At 44.3% G+C, this 21,080-nt stretch overlaps 1 protein-coding gene across 1 annotated transcript in view; it reads right to left on the bottom strand.

The window, feature by feature from the left end:
- The window catches only part of GALNT12 (polypeptide N-acetylgalactosaminyltransferase 12), a 530,970-nt gene that overhangs the window by 27,580 nt on the left and 482,310 nt on the right, over positions 1-21,080 (bottom strand). The gene's annotated exons all lie outside the window — the stretch shown is intronic.

The raw sequence follows: 21,080 nt of genomic DNA, 5'->3' as shown, positions 1-21,080 counted from the left end.
GAATACATACACACATGCCAATTATCAGTTTTTTATTTCTGAAAAATAGTTTTATGTATATATTTTTTTCTAATTTTACTTCACCAACTTAGCCTATTGTGTTCTGATATAATTCAGATTAAAGAAAACATTGAACTAAAGGCTGTAATGTAACAAAATAGGTAAAAAGCCAAGGTAGGTGAATACTTTTGCAAGGCAATGTATGTGGTGGAATGGTAATATGTTAGACTAAACTGACAACAGACCAGAAAGGTGGACCCCAAAGTGGTGGGCAAAACAACAGACAACATACATAGTTCACAGTTTTTTTGTTTCTCTAGCTTCCCACCTATATTTTTGCCTACGCTGGACAGGAGGTTCAGTGAACATCTCCCAGCAACAATCATTCTGAAACAGGGTCCATTGTTTTAACAACTTGCCGACCGCTCGCCGGCAGAATGGCTCCCCTGCGCGAATCGCCATAGCTGTATGGTAGCCGTTTTAATGGATATAGGGGGCACGCGCCCGTCACGGTACTGAGGAGCCAATACGCATGCCCGGTGGCCGCGATGTCCGCCGGGCACACGCGATCGCTCCTGACAGAGCCAGAACAAGGATCTGTGTGTGTAAATACACAAATCCACGTTCTGACGGGAGAGAAGACAGATCTTGTGTTCCTAGTATATACGCCCTAGCATATCTGCCCACAGTTAGAACACACCGAGGGAACACAGTTAACCCCTTGATCGCCCACCAGTGTTAACCCCTTCCCTGCCAGTGACATTTATACAGTAATCAGTGGCTATTTTTAGCTCTGATAGCTGTATGAATGTCAATGGTCCGAAAAAAGTGTCAAAAGTGTCCGGATTGTCCGCCGCAATATCGCAGTCCCAATAAAAATCACAGATCGATGCCATTACTAGTAAAAAAATAAATAAATAAAAATGCCATAAATCTATCCCCCATTTTGTAGACGCTATAACATTTGCGCTTATTGCAATTTTTTTTTTACCAAAAATATGTAAGAATACATATCAGCCTAAACTGAGCAAAAAAATTTTTTTTTTTTTTTAATTGGGGATATTTATTTTAGCAAAAAGTAAAAAACTGTTTTTGTTTTTTTTTAATTGTTGTTCTTTTTGTTTATAGCACAAAAAATAAAAAACGCAGAGGTGATCAAATGCCAAGCTCTATTTATGGGGAAAAAAGGATGTCAATTTTGGTTGGGTACAGGGTCGCACGACCACGCAATTGTCAGTTAAAGCGACGCAGTGCCGTATCGCAAAAAATGGCCCGGTCACGAAGGGGGTAAATCCTTCCAGGGCTGAAGTGGTTAAAGACCCAGTATAAATCTATGTATGTAAACACTCAAATTCTTCTGAAGAAAACCTAATGTAATAACTATCACCTCAATGGTAATCTAAGCTGCATAAAACAATAATCATCAAATGTGATGTTTTGAGGGTATAGCCAATAGTTTTGTTTGTTATGGATAGAGCAGAGAAGGGTCAGAAAAAACCCTGCTAGGGTGCTTATATTTGCTGTCTGTGTACTATTAGGGAAGTGTCCCTTTACTTACTGTCCCAGAGACACAGCAGGAAGTTATAGGGAATCTCCCAAAGTGAGGGGAACCCCCCCATATAGTTGTCCCCAGAACATTTGCCCCATTTTAAATTTTGCCCTCATTTCTTGTTCAGGGGGCAACTCTAAAATCTTGAGTTCCCCATTTCTTTCTTCTACGATGAAAATGGTTATCAATTTAAATACAGGGGTAAAAACGCCATCCAAAACTAATTTAAAACGTTTTCCTTACACCCTGTTCCAAATTATTATGCCAATGATATTTTTCTCATTTACCTAAATAATTGATGTAAACAACAGTCAACATAATTCTCATGTTATCAACTATTAAGAGTACAATTAAAATTTTATTGAACAAACGTCCTAATGATAACACTTTTTTTTTTCAAAATAAAAAACTTACAATACACTGGTCCAAATTAGTACGCACAGTACGTTTTAAAACACTTTATAAGTTGTAAAGAACTGAAAATTGTCATTTGTTGTGTTTGCAGCATATTTACTGAAATCAAAAGCTATTTCAATCAAACTTTGAACAACATTTTAACTTTTTAAACATTTTAACAGGTCACGTTACATTTTAACATAGGACCCCTTATTTTATAGCAGCTTCACAAGTCTTGCATCCATTGAACTTGTGAGTTTTTGGACAGTTTATGCTTGAATTTGTTTGCAAGATGTCAGAATAGACTCCCAGAGCTGCTGTTTGGATGTAAATTGCCTCCCACCCTCATAGATCTTTTGCTTGAGAATGCTCCAAAGGTTCTCAATAAGATTGAGGTCAGGGGAGGATGGAGGCCACACCATGACTTTCTCTCCTTTTATCCTCATAGCAGCCACTGATGCAGAGTAGGGATGAGCTTCGTGTTTGAGTCGAACTCAAGTTCAACTCGAACATTGGATGTTCGGCCGTTCGCCAAATTTCGAACATTATGGGCTGTTCGCGCCAAATTCGAGTGGTGCATCATGGTCCATAATTCAATGATGATTGGCCAAGCATGCACTATGACCCGCATGCTTTGGCCAATCAGCGCCGTCAGCACAGAGAGCCATAATTGGCCAAAGGAAGGGTGCCTTTGGCCAATCATGGCTCAGGGGAGTAGGTACACGCCCCACACTATGTGTTGCGGCGTGTGAGAGAGATAGAGAGAGAGTCAGAGTGTCATTTCATTTCAGTTAGATAGAGCAGGCAGGCAATTCAGGTAGCTGCAGTCAGTGTATTTAGTATATATATATGCATCCCAGGAGTTGTGTGTGTATATATATATATATATATATATATATATATATATATATATATATATATATATATATATATATATATATATACACACTGTATTCAGTTTAGCTAGATTTCACTTCAGAGTGTTCCTGTTATTTTCGTTGTAGTTTATTAAGTCAGTGTACTGTATACTGGGCTTAGTGTGCTGACTGCAGACCATCCCTGTTCTCTTCCTAATAATATAGGCTGGCAGTCGATTGAGCTAAGCTGCAGTTTATTAAGTCAGTGTACTGGATACTCATCCTCATCCTCCTCATCCTCTCTCACCCAGGCTCAAGGTACTTTGTCTGCCAAAGCAGCTGCCAAAGTGGCCTCTTCCCTTGGCTCAATGGCATCAGTCACTCCTTCCCTAGCACCACCATGTCCTCAGGAGTCCCCCGAACTGTTTGACCACAGTGTTGGGTACATGCTGCCGGAGGATGCGCAGCGTTTTGAGGGCTCCGATGATGGTACCCAGCTTGAGGAAGGTAGTTATGTGAGCCCAGAGAGAGGGGGTGCCCAAGAAGGACAGCAAACTGGCAGTCATGTTCCCCCAGCTGCAGCATACTGCCAGGTTTGCTCCAGTGACGAGGAGGGAGGGGATGATGAGGTCACTGACTTTACATGGGTGCCTGATAGGAGAGGAGGAGGAGGCACATCTCCAAGGAGGCAGGATGCCCTGCAGGAGCCAGCTTAAGGGCAGCCAACCGGCTGCATCACACTGCAGAGCTCCGCATGTGCTGGGTGCTGCTGTCTTTGTTGTTATTCCACAAGTTCTTTGGAGTGGGCCTTTTTTGAGACGAGTGCAGAAGATCGCACCATTGCTATTTGCAACATATGTCTGAAGCGTATCTCGCGTGGCCAAAACAGCAGCTGCTTGGGCACCACATACTTGGCCAGACATATGTCGACCTGCCATGCAGTCCGTTGGCAAGCATACATAAAAGACCCACACCAATAAACAAAGCGGACCTCTCCTTGCTCCTCATCAGCTGGGATCTCCAACCCCACTATACCTTCAGTCCTCTCAGAAACCTGCACTGAGAGGAATGAAGGTGTAGAATTAGGTGTGTCACTGCCAAGTACTTGCGGGCAATCTGCTATCAGTACACCAACGTCTGATTGTACCAGGCAAATTTCCCTGCCCCAGCTGCTGCACCGCCGAAAAAAAATTCGCTCCCAGCCATCCACATGCCCAGTGGTTGAATGCTAGCTTGGCTAAATTGCTAGCACTTCAACTGCTGCCTTTTCAGTTGGTAGACTCTGCCCCCTTCTGTGAGTTTGTGGAATGTGCGGTTCCTCAGTGGCAGGTTCCCAAACGCCACTTTTTTTCACGGAAGGCGATTCCGGCTCTCTACCAGCATGTGAAAGGCAATGCCTCGCTGGACAGGGCGGTCAGTGGTAAGGTGCATATTACCGCTGACTCATGGTCCAGCAGGCATGGACAGGGACGTTACCTATCTTTCACGGCCCACTGGGTGACTCTGCTGGCAGCTGGGAAGGATGCAGGACAGGGTGCAGTAGTGTGTGAAGATATGAAATATATGAACCATATCTTTCTATGTATGCAGAGTTCCTCTTCAACATGAATTTGTATTTCTGATACTTCTTATTATTCTTGTTTTTCTCTAAGATGTTTCTGAATTCTTTTGGTATTGCAACACAAGTGGCTGACCAGTTGACAATTAAATGTTCTGCCAATGACCTTACACAATTCTCGGAAAGGATGTGATATGGGAAGATGTTGACATAGACAGTCCCTGTCTAAAAGTCAAATTAACCTTTCCCAAATAACTATTCTTCCCTTTCTGTCAAAATAATTCCTTAATTAAAAATATCCAGGTCACGATAACCCAAAAAACTGGCCAAAAGCTGTGTTGACATACTTGGTGAAATGCGTACTTGTGACGTGTAACTTTGGGCTTTTGCCCGGCATAGAATGTAATGCTACAAGTTTCTATAAAAGTTTGACTCGCTTTGTAATCTGGATCACTCCTAATTAAAAGAAGTGATCCTCTGTATGTACAGTGCATATTCTGAAGTAAACATACATGAGATGAATGCAGCTCTTCTGGTGTTGATGTCTTTTATTTCAAAGCTCTACTTCACAGTGGTGACCCCGAAGCTTGTCTTCTTGTCTGCATCTCCACCACCGACTCAACACCCTCCCCAGGACGGACAGCAGCAAAGAGGCCTCAGGTGAGAAAACTTTTATTTTCTCATATATACTGTCTTTTGTGTGCGGTGTTGAGGGGCCAGTTGGGGGAGTGCAGCCACAGAAGGTAACACGTTTCCTATTTGATTTTGCCTGCATTTTGTCTCTGCATGATTACTGAGAATGTTAAAGGTACCTATTATAATTTAAAGCATGCTAAAGAATGATCATTTTAAGTGCTTGCCTTTTCTCCTTGTCTCCAGAAATGACAATGTATATATATATATATATATATATATATATATATATATATATATATATATATATATATATATATATATACATCCCAACATCAGCCTCCCTCTCTCCTGCGCCCTCTGGAATGCCCGCTCTGTCTGCAACAAACTCACTGCTGTTCATGACCTCTTTGTCACTAATTCCTTTAATCTACTTGCTCTCACCGAAACCTGGCTCCACGAATATGACACCCCTTCTCCTGCTTCCCTCTCCCAGGGTGGCCTTCACTGGACTCACTCCCCTAGGCCTAATGGACACAAGGGAGGTAGAGTGGGATTCCTCCTATCCCCCCAGAGCACCTTCCAGGTTATTCACCCTCCTCCATCTTTCTCCCTCTCATCATTCGAAGCCCACTGTATACGTCTATTCTCTCCTACTTCCCTAAGAATTGCTGTGATCTACCGGCCCCCTGGACCATTATCAACTTTCCTTGATGAGTTTTCTGCCTGGCTACCCTACTTTCTCTCTTCGGATATTCCCACAATCCTTCTCGGGGATTTCAATATCCCTGCTAATACAAACACTCCTGCTACTTCTAAACTTCTTAGTCTAACTCCTCTCTCCTCTATTCTGCTACTGACCACCTCTATGACAAAATCTCTCCCCTGTCCTGCCCCAACCAAGCCACGTCAATCTACAATAAATCTCTGTCCTCCACCCTGGACAAGCTTGCTCCCCTCACTACACGCAGAATCAGGCCTCGACCCCTACAACCCTGGCAAACAGATGACACTAAAATTCTCAAAAAACGTAGTCGTGCTCTTGAGCGTCTGTGGTACAAGACTAAGTCTCTCAAAGACTTCAACCAATACAAATCTGCCCTCCAAAAATACTATTCTTTCCTCCACACTGCAAAGCAAACCTATTTTACAACGCTTATTAACACCTTCTCATCCAATCCCCGTAAACTCTTCTCTACCTTCAATTCTCTACTTTGTCCTCCACCGCCTCCACCCACTGACTTACTCACTGCCCAGGAAATCACTAATCACTTCAAAAACAAGATTGATACAATCCGCAATGAAATCTCCGCTCTACAGGTGTCTCCCCCAGCTAAGACCCCATGTCAACAGGTACAACTGACACTCCCCCTATTCAAATCTGCTACTACAGACGAAGTTGCTAAACTCCTTTCTATCGCCCACCTAACCACCTGTCCCCTGGACCCGATTCCCTCTCAAATGCTAAGGTCACCCTCTGACCCCATCCTACACTCTCTAACCCACATCTTCAACCTCTCCCTCACCTCTGGCATCTTCCCCAATGCTCTAAAACATGCACTGGTCACCCCCATACTTAAAAAGCCGTCCTTGGACCCCACCAATCCTAACAACCTACTCCCTATCTCCTTGCTCCCCTTTTCCTCTAAACTCCTTGAACACCTGGTTTACAACCAACTGAGTGACCACCTCATTAAAAACAACCTTCTTGATCCCCTTCAATCTGGATTTCGCCATCAACACACAGAAACTGCTCTTTTAAAACTCACAAATGACCTACTAACTGCAAAAACCAACGGACACTATTCTGTACTCCTACTTCTGGATCTTTCAGCTCCCTTTGACACGGTTGACCACCCCCTCCTCCTCAAAAAACTTTACTCCCTCGGTCTCCGTGACTGTGCTCTTCAGTGGCTCTCATCCTACCTATCCCAACGCACCTTCAGTGTCACTTACAATTCTACTTCCTCCACTCCTCTTCCCTTCTCTGTCGGGGTCCCCCAAGGTCCTGTTCTTGGACCTCTTTTATTTTCAATCTACACCTCTTCCCTGGGTCAGTTGATAGCCTCTCACGGCTTTCAATATCATTTCTATGCTGATGACACACAAATCTATCTCTCCACCCCTTAACTCACCCCATCAGTCTCCTCACGCATCACTAACTTACTAACCGACATATCTGTATGGATGTCACACCACTTCCTCAAACTCAACTTGTCCAAAACCGAGCTTATAATATTTCCTCCCCCACGTGCCTCTTCCCCGGACTTCTCTGTCAAAAGCAATGGAAAAACCATCCACCCGTCCCCACATGTCAGGGTGCTAGGTGTTATCCTGGATTCTGAACTCTCCTTTCGGCCCCACATCCAATCACCTTCCAAAGCTTGCCGCCTCAACCTCCGCAACATCTCTAAACTACGTCCCTTTCTAACCAGTGAAACCACAAAGCTCCTGATTCACTCCCTGGTTATCTCTCGCCTTGACTACTGCAACTCACTCCTCATTGGCTTACCTTTAAATAGACTATCCCCCTTCAGTCCATCATGAATGCTGCTGCCAGACTCATTCACCTTACAAACCGCTCAGTGTCTGCTACCCCTCTCTGCCAATCCCTCCATTGGCTACCACTCGCCCAACGAATTAAATTCAAAATACTAACAATAAGTTACAAAGCCATCCACAACTGTGCCCCCAGCTACATCACTAACCTAGTCTCAAAATACCAACCTAATCGCCATCTCCGTTCCTCCCAAGACCTCCTGCTCTCTAGCTCCCTCATCACCTCCTCTCACATCCGCCTCCAGGACTTCTCCCGAGCCTCGCCTATCCTCTGGAACTCCCTACCCCAATCTGTCAGACTGTCTCCAAATTGATCCACTTTTAGGCGATCTCTGAAAACTTTCCTCTTCAGAGAAGCCTATCCTGCCTCCATCTAACAACTGCACTATTTTCTCCATTAGCTCATCCCCCACAGCTATTACCCTTTTGTATAACTTGACCCTCCCTCCTAGATTGTAAGCTCTAACGAGCAGGGCCCTCTGATTCCTCGTGTATTGAATTGTATTGTACTTGTACTGTCTGCCTTAATGTTGTAAAGCGCTGCGTAAACTGTCGGCGCTATATAAATCCTGAATAATAATAATAATATATATTTTGTGAAGGGATGTATAAGTGCAGGTACCACAATTTCTAAAGAGTGAATAGAAGTTGGTGGTGTTGAATTTTTTGTATGTATGTTTTTTGAACGTTTGTGTTCCTAAGGCGGATAGGTATTGCCTTCAGCGGATATCCACAAATGGGTGAATGACCTGCTGTATGTTCTCTGGAATAGGGAGTCTAGATAGGGACTAGCCTATTGCCACTCAGAAAGGAGACGTCCTTCTGAGAGAACAGGGCGGTGGGCGGTAAGGTGCATATTACCGCTGACTCATGGTCCCGCAGGCATGGACAGGGACGAGCAAGATATCTCAACTTATGTACTGGGCTGCTGGTACACAGCCATAAAGATAAACGGTGGAGCTCTCAGTCCCGGAGTTCCAAATTATTGTCATTTCTGAAGAGATTAATGAGAAATTGTGATAAATATGGGAAATTTGCTTGAAAAAAATGTTTTACCCGTCATGAATACATTTGGGTTAACAAAAGATAGGGCAAAAAAGTTATTGAAAATAGCAAAAGCAACAGGGCTAAGTATTGCTAAATTACAACCAAGTGCTCCTATTATCAGAATGATGGTGAGTGGAGACCCAGATGCCCTGAAGCATCATGTAAAATGGTGTAGACTAACAAAAAAGGAGTATAAGAAGGACCCATCTAAATGGTGGCCGCCAGAAGGGTCCCTTAATACACCTACAATTGATGCATTGTTTAATCTGCTTTTTAAAATGTCTGAATGTGGGGGGATTGAATGTTTAGCAGCCTGGGAAGAAGTATCCAGGAAGGATATAAAACCGTCCCCCTATAAAATGTGCTCAGAGAAAGCTGCTTTACATGTAGAAGAAGACCAGGGTAATTATACCGCAAGAATAGGAAAAGTTTATGTCCCCTGGAAACCCAATGAAATTAGGGCAATTATTACTGATCTGCCCAACTTAGAAAAATATCCAAAGAAATGGTATAAAAAGTTATGTGATGTGAATAGAGAAAACGCAACAGGCTACATATATGGATATGTGGATCTTGATTGATTGTGCTGTGCCAGAGAAGTATGTGGATGTATGGAATGTATTTGCAAGGAAAAAAGGAGCATATGATCAAGGGATTATAAAAATAGAAGATCCACCACTAGATCCAGTTGTGTATGAAGAAACAATTGACAGATTGAATGAGATTTTAAAAGATTGGGTAACAACCACTTTTGATAAAGGGCAAGATATGCGAACATTGATGGATGTTGTGCAGAAGAAAAGTGAGGATGTGTTAGATTACTGGAATAGATTCAAGGATGCTATTCAGAAGCATACTGATTGGATTCCAGATGATGAAAGTGATATGAAGCGACCAGAGTTGGTGAATGTATTGGTGGGTGGAATGTTGCCTGAGATTAGGGAAGAAACAGAGCTTCGTACAGTGGGATGGAGAAAGAAACCTGCCCCTGAGTTAGTTGAGATTGCTCAAATAGCTTATGAAGTGTTACAAAAAAGGAAAGACAAGGTAGAAAAGAAGGAGAAAACAAAAATGATGAATATACAACTACCAGAGGTTAAGGAAAAAGTCCCGGAGCCCAAGGGGGTACCGGTATCTACAGTGCAGGTAACACCTCAGGGTGTACTGGTAGCGGCCCCCCCCTTACCCACCTTCGGGAGTGGTATATATCTCTAATTATGGGGTACCACGGCAAAGGCATGGCAATTGGAGACAAAATGAGGGACAACGCAGAAACCCTAGAATTCAGTCCCGATACCAACAAATCATTCCAAACAGAGTAAGACCCCCCACCCTGCAGCCTCGTGCCTCCCCCACTTGCTATAAGTGTGGATTGAGTGGGCATATAGCCAAGGACTGTAGGGGTCGCTAGGATAAGGTGGGATGTGGTGACAATATAGATGACCCATTTTATCAAGCTTTAGCTGTAATTGAAGTTGATTCCGTTGATGAGCCAATGGTTGAAATAAATGTAAACGATATTGATTTGTGTGGTCTCATAGACACAGGGGCTTCACGGTCCCTTTTGAATGTCTTTGACCCCAACTTACCACTCTCCAATGAAAGGGTTTCTTTGGTTGGAGTAAGTAATAATATAATCTCGGCAAGGGTTACACAATCGGTACCGGTGACATTGGGAGAGCATTCAACAGAACACTCATTTGTATTGTTTCCACGTTCCCCCTGTAATTTATTAGAACGAGATTTACTTTCTAAAATGGGGGTAACCATTGCTTTATCTCCGGGTAAAACTGTCATTGACATACCGCATAGCTTAAAAGAGGAAGCAACTGATCTGTTGTTTATGCCTTTATTAGTAGCTGATATGGAGGGAGGAATTCCAGAAGAGGCCAAACAAAAAATTGACCCCTCCATATGGGTAACAGGAGCAAACACTCCTGGCCTTATGAAAGTTGCCCCTGTGCGGTTAAATAGAGACCCTACACTACCAGTACCTAGACTACCCCAATACCCCTTATCTCCTGAATCAGTTGGAGGTATTAAGCCAGTAATAGAGGAGTTACTACAGGAGGGTGTTCTTACTCCTTGTAGGAGTTCTGCTAATACTCCTATCTATCCAGTTCCCAAACCTGTAAAAGCAGGAGAGGATGGCTGTCGATGGAGATTGGTACATGATTTGCGTGCAGTCAACAAGGTAATTATACCATCAGTACCTGTGGGAACCCAACCCCTCTACTATACTGGCAACAATACCTCCTTCAGCAACTCACTTTACTGTAATTGACCTTGCCTCAGCCTTCTTTAGCGTTCCTGTTCATCCAGATGATCAATGGTTGCTAGCCTTCACGTTTGAGAAAAGACAACTTACCTGGACCAGATTGCCAATGGGGTATCATGATTCCCCCAGTTGCTTTTCTCAGGAGCTCAAGGATAAATTAGATGAGTGGCAGCCACCCATGGGATCAATATTAGTGCAATATGTGGATGATCTCCTGCTAGCATCCTCTGATGAAAAGGCTTGTACTGAGGATTTTATCTCTTTAATGAATTTCCTGGCCAGTATAGGACAAAAAGTAGATGCTGCAAAAGTGCAATGGGTTAAATTAAAAGTACAATACCTGGGTCACTGTGTCTCCCGAGGTATTAAACATTTGACAAATAAAAGGAAAAAGGTAATTGCAAAGCAACGAATGCCCACAACTGGAAAACAGTTGAGAGCATTCCTTGGATTAGTAGGATATTGTAGGCAGTTTTTACTTCAATATTCTACAATTATAGGTCCCCTACAGGATTAGTTGAAAGGCCATACAAGAAGCAATTACATATTTACCTCGGATGAGTTAACTCCAGCGGTCCAAGAATCATTCAAGTTGATTAAAAGGTCTTTGTTAACTGTACCCAGTTTAGGTTTGCCTGACTATAACAAAGATTTTTATCTTTTTTGTACAGAAGTGAATGGCCATGCAAATGGAGTTTTGACACAGCATTTCTGTGGCCAACATCGCTCAGTAGGATACTACAGCTACCCCCTGGATAGTGTAGCTAGAGGACTTCCTGGTTGTTTAAAATCAGTAGCAGCGGCTGCTCTGCTGGTAGAAAAAACTGCTGACATGGTACTGGGCAATACTTTGTATTTAATGTGTCCGCATGACTTGGAAGCTATGCTGAACAGTGCTTACACTAAACATTTTTCTGTTCAACGAATAACACATTATCATTTGGTTTTGCTATCAGCTTCCAACCTCAAAATCCAACGCTGCCAGACCTTGAATCCGGCCACCTTCTTGCCGGAAGATGACAACGAGGAGATTGAGGATTCTGTCTACCTAACTCATGATTGTGCTAACTTTATTGACAATGTGATCAAACCCTGACCTGACTTGCAGAATGAACCCATCTCAGGTCTGCCATCTTATGCTGATCTGTTTGTAGATGGATCTTCCATTAGAAGGACTGATGGCCTCACACTTGCTGCTTGTGCAGTAGTTAATAGTGACAATAAATGACTACATACTGAGGTTCTGCAGAATTCAAAATCAGCACAGGCAGCTGAACTGACTGCTCTTTGTGTTGCTTTGGAGCTTGCAGAAGGGGCTATTGTAAATATCTATAGTGACTCAGCTTATGCTGTAGGCATAGTGCATAGTTTTGCACAACTCTGGCAAGAAAGGGGTTATTTGACAGCAGCAGGAACCCCTATACAGCATAAATAGTTAATTGTTAGACTATTGGCAGCGGTCCAGCTGCCTCTTAAAGTTGCAGTAATTAAATGTAAAGCACATACCAGAGCAGATGATAGTATATCACTTGGGAATGCTTTGGCTGATAGGTATGCTAAAGATGCTATACATTCTTATGAGCCAACTACAGTGCTTCCAACATTCCTGCTCACAGATCTTCAAGTGGATCTGGACATTCTATCAGTCCTGCAGGCAAGCTCGCCTCATACATCCTTTTGGACCACAAAGGGAGCTGTTTGTGGGACAGATGGTCTATGGAGATTAAAAAACAGACTGGTTGCTCCTCCAACATTGTTTCCTTCTTTGTTTGCTTTGAGCCATGGGCCTTGCCATGTCTCAACAGGAGGGATGTGTCGGGTGGTAGCCAGAGATTGGTGGGCTCCAGGTTTTTCTGCATATGATGCTAAACAGGTTACTGAATGTTCTATATGTCAAATGCATAACATTGGGAAGTCAGTGCCCACTCCCATGAAGCATATTCCACATACTGAGGAGCCATTTCATATTGTGCAAATTGACTTCTCAGATATGCCCCCTTGTGGTCGATTTAAGTATCTTTTGGTTTGCATTGATCAATTTTCGAACTGGCCAGAGGCGTGGCCCACGTCCAAAAATGATGCCAGAACTGTGGTAAAATGTCTGACGAGGGAATTGATCCCAAGGTTTGGTATAGGGTCATTAATTTCCTCAGATAGAGGGACACATTTTGAGAATAAACTTATGGCAGAAGTAGTGAATATTTTGGGTATGAAACAGCAATTGCATACTCCTTACAGACCTCAGGCTAGTGGGATGGTGGAATGCAGCAATCAAACCCTGAAGGGGTATTTAGCCAAAATAACTGCTAATGGACAAAGCACATGGGTAGAAGCATTACCTATAGCCTTGACGACCATTAGGACTACCCCTAAAGAGAAACATGGACTGTCACCTTTTGACATATTGTATGGGCGACCGCCTAAAAGACTACATTCATCTCTTGTGCAGCCAGAGACAGTGACTTTAATAAATGGTCAAGATTCCATGATAGAATATGTTTGCAAACTGGCAAATGTGTTTCTGATACTTTTTCCAGAGCCAAAGCAGGACAACCTGTGGACACGAGTGAAGGAACTCATGGACTAAAGTCAGGAGATTGGGTGTATATTAAGAATTACACACCCCGGACTACTTTGTCCCCTAAGTAGAAAGGACCATTTCAGGTCATTCTTGTGTCTCCTACTGCAGTGAAGCTGAAAGACTATAAATATTGGGTGCATGGTTCACACTGTAAGAAGTCTGTGATTCCAAAAGAGAATATAAGCCGGTCTGCTACTGGCAAGAATTGTTCTGTACCCCCACTGACTCATGCGCAAGCAAGAAAACTGCAGAATGAATCTCCTAGGGCCTAAGATGAATGTGAAGCTCTGGAGTGTTATCCTCTGCGGTGGAGTGGTGGTATGGATTACAGTCATGGCATATGAATGGACATACAAGAAAGAAAAGGGTAAGATACAAGACACTTTTCTTTTTAATGCTACTATAATGGAAAAAATGTCACAACTTGAACCGGTTTCAGATACTGACCTAAGAGCACGGAGGGAAGTCACACATGAATATCATGCCAAGCTAGCAGAGCCTTTCAATAACTCTTTTGTAGCTATGCACCTGCAAGCTGCCAAGAAACTGAATACCACTAATTGCTGGATATGCACACATGCACCTATTTCTCATAAGACTATACCTTTGTTAGGAATACCTAGCGCTTTAGCTGAAATAGAGGACAGTGCACACTTTGGTGATGTCAGTAGAACAATGATTGACAGAGTTATTTCACTTCTACTGTTCACAAATGCTCCATTAAGAAAACCAGCAGTCTGCATTAACTTTACTCGAACTTATACACCTGAGTTACTTTCCCAGGGTTACCAGAGTATTACCCGACTGATTGGGAACTCCAACTGCATGGATAATGCCGATATCAAGTACTGGTTTGATGGTAAGGATGTTTTGTGGAGTACTGACAGATATCAGGAATTACATGATTACACACATCGTCAACATTCCCGGCAGAATAATATGAAGCTATTGATGTGCCTACAAGGATATAATTTCAATAAAGCTTGTGCTGCCCTACCAGGTTATTATTTCATATGTGGAAAGAAAGCATATTCTTGGGTTCCTTTGAATTCTAATGGGGTTTGTTACTTTGGTAGAGTCATACCTGCTACTTGGTATATGGAGGATAATGACTTTCAAGAAACACAGCTCCACAAAATACCTGTACACTTTCTTAAAAAAAGACTCTGTGGGGGGGCCTGGCTATGGAGGAGTGAGGACGCGTGTTCCCTCAGCTCCCGATCCACCGCCGCACTATCAGCCGCATAGAGGGGAGAGATCGCCTCCGGAACACCGGAGAACATGTCACAAGGGCGGTGGGCTCTCTCACAGCACTCGAGAGCAGAGAGCTCCCGGCAGGAGCAGCTGGAGACATATTTCGGCCCGAACGCCGGGCCACGAGGCCTCCAAGATGGCGCCGACGCCGAAGACTGGCAAAGCAGTAAAGGCTACACAGATGGCCCTGGCTCAGCAGCAGCAGCAACAGCAGCAGCAGCAGCACCAGAACTCTGAGATTCCCTCTCCACGGTTGGTGAGTGACACAGCCCCTCCACTCTCCCCGGGATCTTCTGCCTCCCATGACCAGGGCCCTGACATGGCTGACTTTCTAGGGGAAGGGGACATAAAACGCCATATTTGGTCCCTCCCCACCAGGGAAGATCTAGAGCGATTCACTGCCAGAGTGGAGAAGGCCTTCAGGGAAGATATAGCCCAGCTCAAGGCTGACACTAATCATTTGGGAACCAGGGTAGAAACTGTGGAGCAGAGGCTGGATGAGGTACTGCCAGTTATTACTAAACTACAGGGCAGATGCAGCTCTCAGGATCAGAAAATTGAAGCCCTACTGTGTCAGTTATACCGTAGTAGGAGAGCAAATATCCGCATACGCGGTCTACCGGAGGCTACGGCACCAAAAGATATTATCCCCACGCTGGAAGATGTGTTCCGAGAAATACTAGGTCTGCCTGCCACGGCTCCTATGGAAATAGACCGAGCTCATAGGGCCCTCAGACCACCCTCCCAAGATGCCGATAATCCAAGGGATGTCATTTGTAAGCTTCATAAATATACGCTGAAAGACAGGATTATGCAGAAAATGCGCAGGAAACAATACTTTGACGGAGCACACCTATATTTTCACCAGGACATTTCAAGGCGCACGCTCATGCAGCGCAGAGCCCTGCGGCCCCTGCTAGAGGCTCTCCAAAAGGCAGGTCTGCCTTATCGCTGGGGCTTCCCTTTCTACTTGCAAGCAACCAAAGAGGGGAAGAGTGTTACGTTACGCACTAAAGACGACCTTCCATTTTTCCTAGAGACATTCCCTGAGAAACATTCTCCTCCTCTGTTACAGGACTTCACCTGATTGTTTTCTTTTTGTACAGGGCTCCTAACCTTTAGCATAAGCACGTTGTCTACAGTTGGGGCAGAACCACATATGCACACGATGTCGTATGTGATTTCTTACCCTGGGATAGCTGCCCCCGATCAGGAGCTTGACTTTGAACTCATGAGACTACCCCAGGAAGGGATATAGAAGCAATGGCTCGGAATCTACCATGTCAGGCTTCCGTTTTGGACGCCCTGTTTATCCAGTTTTCTTTTTCGCAACCCTTTTTTTTTTTTTTTGAGGCCCCTCTTATTTTATTTTTTTTGGATTTTTCTCCCCCTCTCAAGATTGAGCTGCGAACTTTGTTTTTGTTAGTATGGAAGCTCCCCTCTCTTATACACTGTATAATGTATACTGCCTATTGATCAGGAGAGGGCGGTGGATCGGGGCTGGCTCTCGCTCCCCTCCCTCTCGTGATGGTCCACGTTCCCCACGTAGGACATACCTTCTTAAGTATATATTTCCTTTTTTTGGAAATGGAGACAGGTCTCGGACACTTTTCCCTAGCGGGGAGAGGCCCGATGCCTGGCCCACAGTTGCACCACGTTGTGGTAATGTTCACATTAATATACTTTGCGATTTGTAAGTGTCTTACTTTCTCTAACTTTGTCTTCTTCCTTCCCTTCTGTTTACTCTTTTCTATTGTACATCCTTTTGTAGGGACTGCCTCCGGCTCCGCCTCCCGTTCTGTGCCCACTAGACCAAGGCAAAAATTGCTCACTCCGAGATCCCCTTATGGCATCACTTAAGGTAATTTCCTATAATGTGCGAGGTCTCTGCTCCCCATGTAAACGCAGCAAATTATGGTGGGAACTTAAGCGCTCAGGGGCTCAGGTGGTTCTTTTACAGGAGACGCATTTCACTCCACACTCGTTGCCCAAATTGCCCAATCATATATATAACCAATGGTTCCTCAGTAATTCGCCTAATGCGAAATCGAGAGGTACGGCTATTGCCATACATAAGTCTTGCCCCCTCCAAGTAATTGACAATGAGGTAGACCCCTTGGGGAGATATGTCTTCCTTAAGGGGACCATAGCTGGGCAGAGGATTACAGTTGCTACGATCTATGCCCCTAACTCTAACCAACTCACCTTCCTAGACAGTACCCTTGATAGACTGGCAGAATTCAGAGAGGGCCCTTTGATCCTGGGAGGCGATTTTAATATCAGCCCCGACCCACTTCGCATAAGCGCCCTTCTCATTCACACGCTTTTCTTAAGCACTTTCGTAAAACCCTACAAACTCACCGACTCCTAGACAGTTGGCGAGTTCTCCATCTGGCAGACAGGGAATACAGCTACTATTCAAAAACGCATGATGTCTATACCCGTATAGACCTGATCTGTGTAGACCACTTGGCTCTGGAGCTGCTGCAGTCCTCGTCCATTGGAAATATAACAATCTCTGACCATGCCCCAGTAATGACCTCCCTGGTTTTGCCACAAAGCAGCCGTGGGACTTGGTCGTGACGCTTAAACAAATCTCTGTTGGACGATACGGTAGTGGTCTCTGGGGTCAAAGAGGTCCTGTCCCACTACTTTAAAGAAAACACCACAGAGGGGTTGAGTAGGGGGATTGTGTGGGAGGGCCATAAAGCAGTGGTGAGAGGCGAACTGATCTCTCTGGGATCTAGACTGAAGAAAGCTAGGCAAGCAGACTTTGATAGGGTACTTCAAGCGCTTCAGCAGGCGGAACTTAGGCACAAACAGAACAGTGACCCGGAGACTTTGAGGGATTTGACAGATTTGAGAGAATTGTTCTCTCGGCTGCTAGACAGACAAGCAAGTAGGCGAATGCGATACTTATCACACAAATACTATGAGCATGGCAACAAATGTGGTCGTATGTTGGTTAGAGCTCTTAGGAAAAAACGAGCACTCATGTATGTGCATAAATTGCGCCTCCCCACAGGTGATTATACGGTTAGGCCTTCCCAAATAGCCTCTGGATTCTGGGACTATTACAATACGTTATATAATCTGAATTCGGCACAGACTCCAGAGGCCCAGGCCTTACGGAAAAAAGCCATTCAAACATAGCTGACTGCTTCTGGACTGCCTACACTGACAGACGAGCAATGTTCCGCATTATAAGCACCCATCACTGTCACTGAGCTAGAATCCACGGTGAACTCTTTGCCTAACGGAAAGAGCCCAGGCCCTGATGGGTTCTCAAAGGCCTATTATAAGATGTTTTTACCTCTGCTATCCGAATCAATGTGTAACTACTTTAATTCCATAGCAGAAGGCGCAGCTATCCCTAGTGAAGCCCTACTAGCTCACATTTCAGTACTACCTAAGGAAGGGAAAGACCCCACTATGCCCCAAAGCTACAGACCCATATCCCTTCTCAACATATACATAAAAATACTAGCTAAGATTCTCACGACCAGACTGAAACACCTAATCCCACTAATAGTCCACCCGGACCAAACAGGGTTCATCACCGGCAGGGAAGCTAGGGACAACTCAATCAGAGCAATCCACCTAATTCATTGGGCACGAGCTTCCCCCGCACCTCCCCCTTACTTGATCCTGTCCACCGATGCGGAGAAAGCCTTCGATCGGGTGGACTGGACTTATTTACGGGCAACGCTGGAAGCTTTGGGCCTTCGTTCCCATATGCTTACTTGGATAATGGCCCTGTACTCAGACCCCAATGCTCAAGTCAAAGTAAATGGTTTCCTCTCCATGAGATTCCCGATCAGAAATGGCACGAGGCAGGGGTGCCCTCTTTCCCCACTCTTGTTCGCCCTTGTGCTGGAACCATTCCTGCGCACTGTTAGGGCAAACCCAGATATTAAAGGGCTCATGGTAGGTCCCACAGAGCATAAGCTTTTGGCCTATGCTGATGATGTGCTATTCCACCTCACGGAGCCTCTGGTCTCTTTGCCTAATCTGATGCGGGAACTTCAAAATTTCGGAGATTTGTCTAATTTCAAAATCAACTACACGAAATCAGAGATATTACTTATACAAATGACACCCTCCCTGACAGACCGATTAAAGACTGCTTTCCCGTTCACTTGGACTAAATCATCCTTAAAATACTTAGGTATAAGATTGACGGACAGGTTTGAAACTTTATATACTACCAACTTTCCCTCCCTAATAACAACTGTGAAGAAAGATCTGACCCAGTGGGCTAAGACATAATTTCGCATGTAGAAAAGGTACAACAAATGAAGGTTACATTTCGCAAAGAACATACCGAAACTGCTTGGGTTGAAGGTAGCTGGGAAAGCTGGCTTTCCTGGCGCAATCCTCTCAACTGGTTTTCTGGTATTGCAGGATGTTTTTCTGGAATTTTACATGGTATTCTATATATTGTAGGAATTATAGTCCTCATAATCCTAATAGTTAAATGCGCACCTATGTTATGCAAATGTTGTTTGAAGATAATCACACGTGCTGGTACTAATATTGGTTCTTCTGAGCCCTTAAGGTCTTGAGTCAGAACTGCTCATAAAATGGTGGTCCGTATACCTGGAGATCAACCTAAAGACACAGAAGAAGCTTAAAAGGGATACCGAAAGAATTCTAAACACAGGAGGGGCTGTGAAGATATGAAATATATGAACCATATCTTTCTATGTATCCAGAGTTCCTCTTCAACATGAATTTGTATTTCTGATACTTCTTATTATTCTTGTTTTTCTCCAAGATGTTTCTGAATTCTTTTGGTATTGCAACACAAGTGGCTGACCAGTTGACAATTAAATGTTCTGCCAATGACCTGACACAATTCTCGGAAAGGATGTGATATGGGAAGATGTTGACATAGAAAGTCCCTGTCTAAAAGTCAAATTAACCTTTCCCAAATAATTATTCTTCCCTTTCTGTCAAAATAATTCCTTAATTAAAAATATCCAGGTCACAATAACCCAAAAAACTGGCCAAAAGCTGTGTTGACATACTTGGTGAAATGCGTACTTGTGACGTGTAACTTTGGGCTTTTGCCCGGCATAGAATGTAATGCTACAAGTTTCTATAAAAGTTTGACTCGCTTTGTAATCTGGATCATTCCTGATTAAGAGAAGTGATCCTCTGTATGTACAGTGCATATTCTGAAGTAAACATACTTGAGACAAATGCAGCTCTTCTGGCGTTGATGTCTTTTATTTCAAGGCTCTACTTCACAAGTGTTGGAGGTTGTTCCGTCACCACGCCTCCAAAATGCTACTAGTGGTGATTCTGACACACCTCTCTCCTCCACCCCCTCCTCTTCCATGGCCTCTTCCTGTGCTGATTTGTCCTCGGAACCAGCGGTGCTCCGTAGGCGTTCAAGGGGCTACACAAGTACGTAGGCAAAAAGATGCCATGCGGTGCTTGAGCTGGTGTGCTTGGGGGACAAGAGCCACACTGGGGCAGAGATTCTGTCAGCTCTACAGAGGCAGGCTCAGAGGTGGTTGAGGCCATGCCAGCTTAAGCCGGGAATGGTGGTTTGCGACAATGGCACCAACTTCCTCTCCACCCTACGACGGACACCTGACCCATGTGCCCTGTTTGGCTCATGTCCTTAACTTGGTGGTGCAGCGGTTCTTGGGCAGGTACCGGGCTTGCAGGATCCCCTGAGGCAGGCCAGGAAAGTCTGTATGCATTTCTGCTGGTCATATAATGCCAGTGCTCGGCTGGCTGACCTCCAAAAGGAATTTAACCTGCCCAAAAACTGCCTAATCTGTGACATGCCCACTAGGTGGAACTCAATGTTGGCCATGCTACAGTGGCTGCACATCAATGAGTACCTGTGTGACTATGGCACCAGGACAGAATCAGGGGAGCTTGTTTTTTTTTCCCCATGCCAGTGGGTCACGATCAGGGAATCATGCAATGTTCTGTCACCATTTTAGGAGGCCATGAGGATGGTGAGCAGTAACAGTGCATGCATCAGTGACACTGTCCCTCTTGTCCACCTGTTGGAGCACACACTGCGTGGAATAATGGACAGGGCACTTGAGGCAGAACAGAGGGAGGAATAGGAGGACTTCCTTACCTCTCAAGGCCCCCTTTATCCAGACAGTGTTCCTGCTGGCCCGCCTATCACACAGGAAGAGGACGAGGAGGAGGAGAATTGTGTCAGCATGGAGGTGGAGCCTAGCACTCAGCATCAGCAGCAGTCTTCAAGGGATAGAAAAAATGTAGCAGCGCTAAACTAAACAAACATAAATAAATTAATTATTGATAAGTCAGTAGTGAAGTGACAAGAAGTATTTTTATTAAAACAAACACAATCCTAATATTAGAAATGCTCAGGA

Source organism: Aquarana catesbeiana, linkage group LG05, assembly GCF_042186555.1.
Source record: "Aquarana catesbeiana isolate 2022-GZ linkage group LG05, ASM4218655v1, whole genome shotgun sequence".
In the NCBI taxonomy this organism is placed as follows: Eukaryota; Metazoa; Chordata; class Amphibia; order Anura; family Ranidae; genus Aquarana; species Aquarana catesbeiana.
This window is presented reverse-complemented; position numbering and strand designations above follow the sequence as displayed.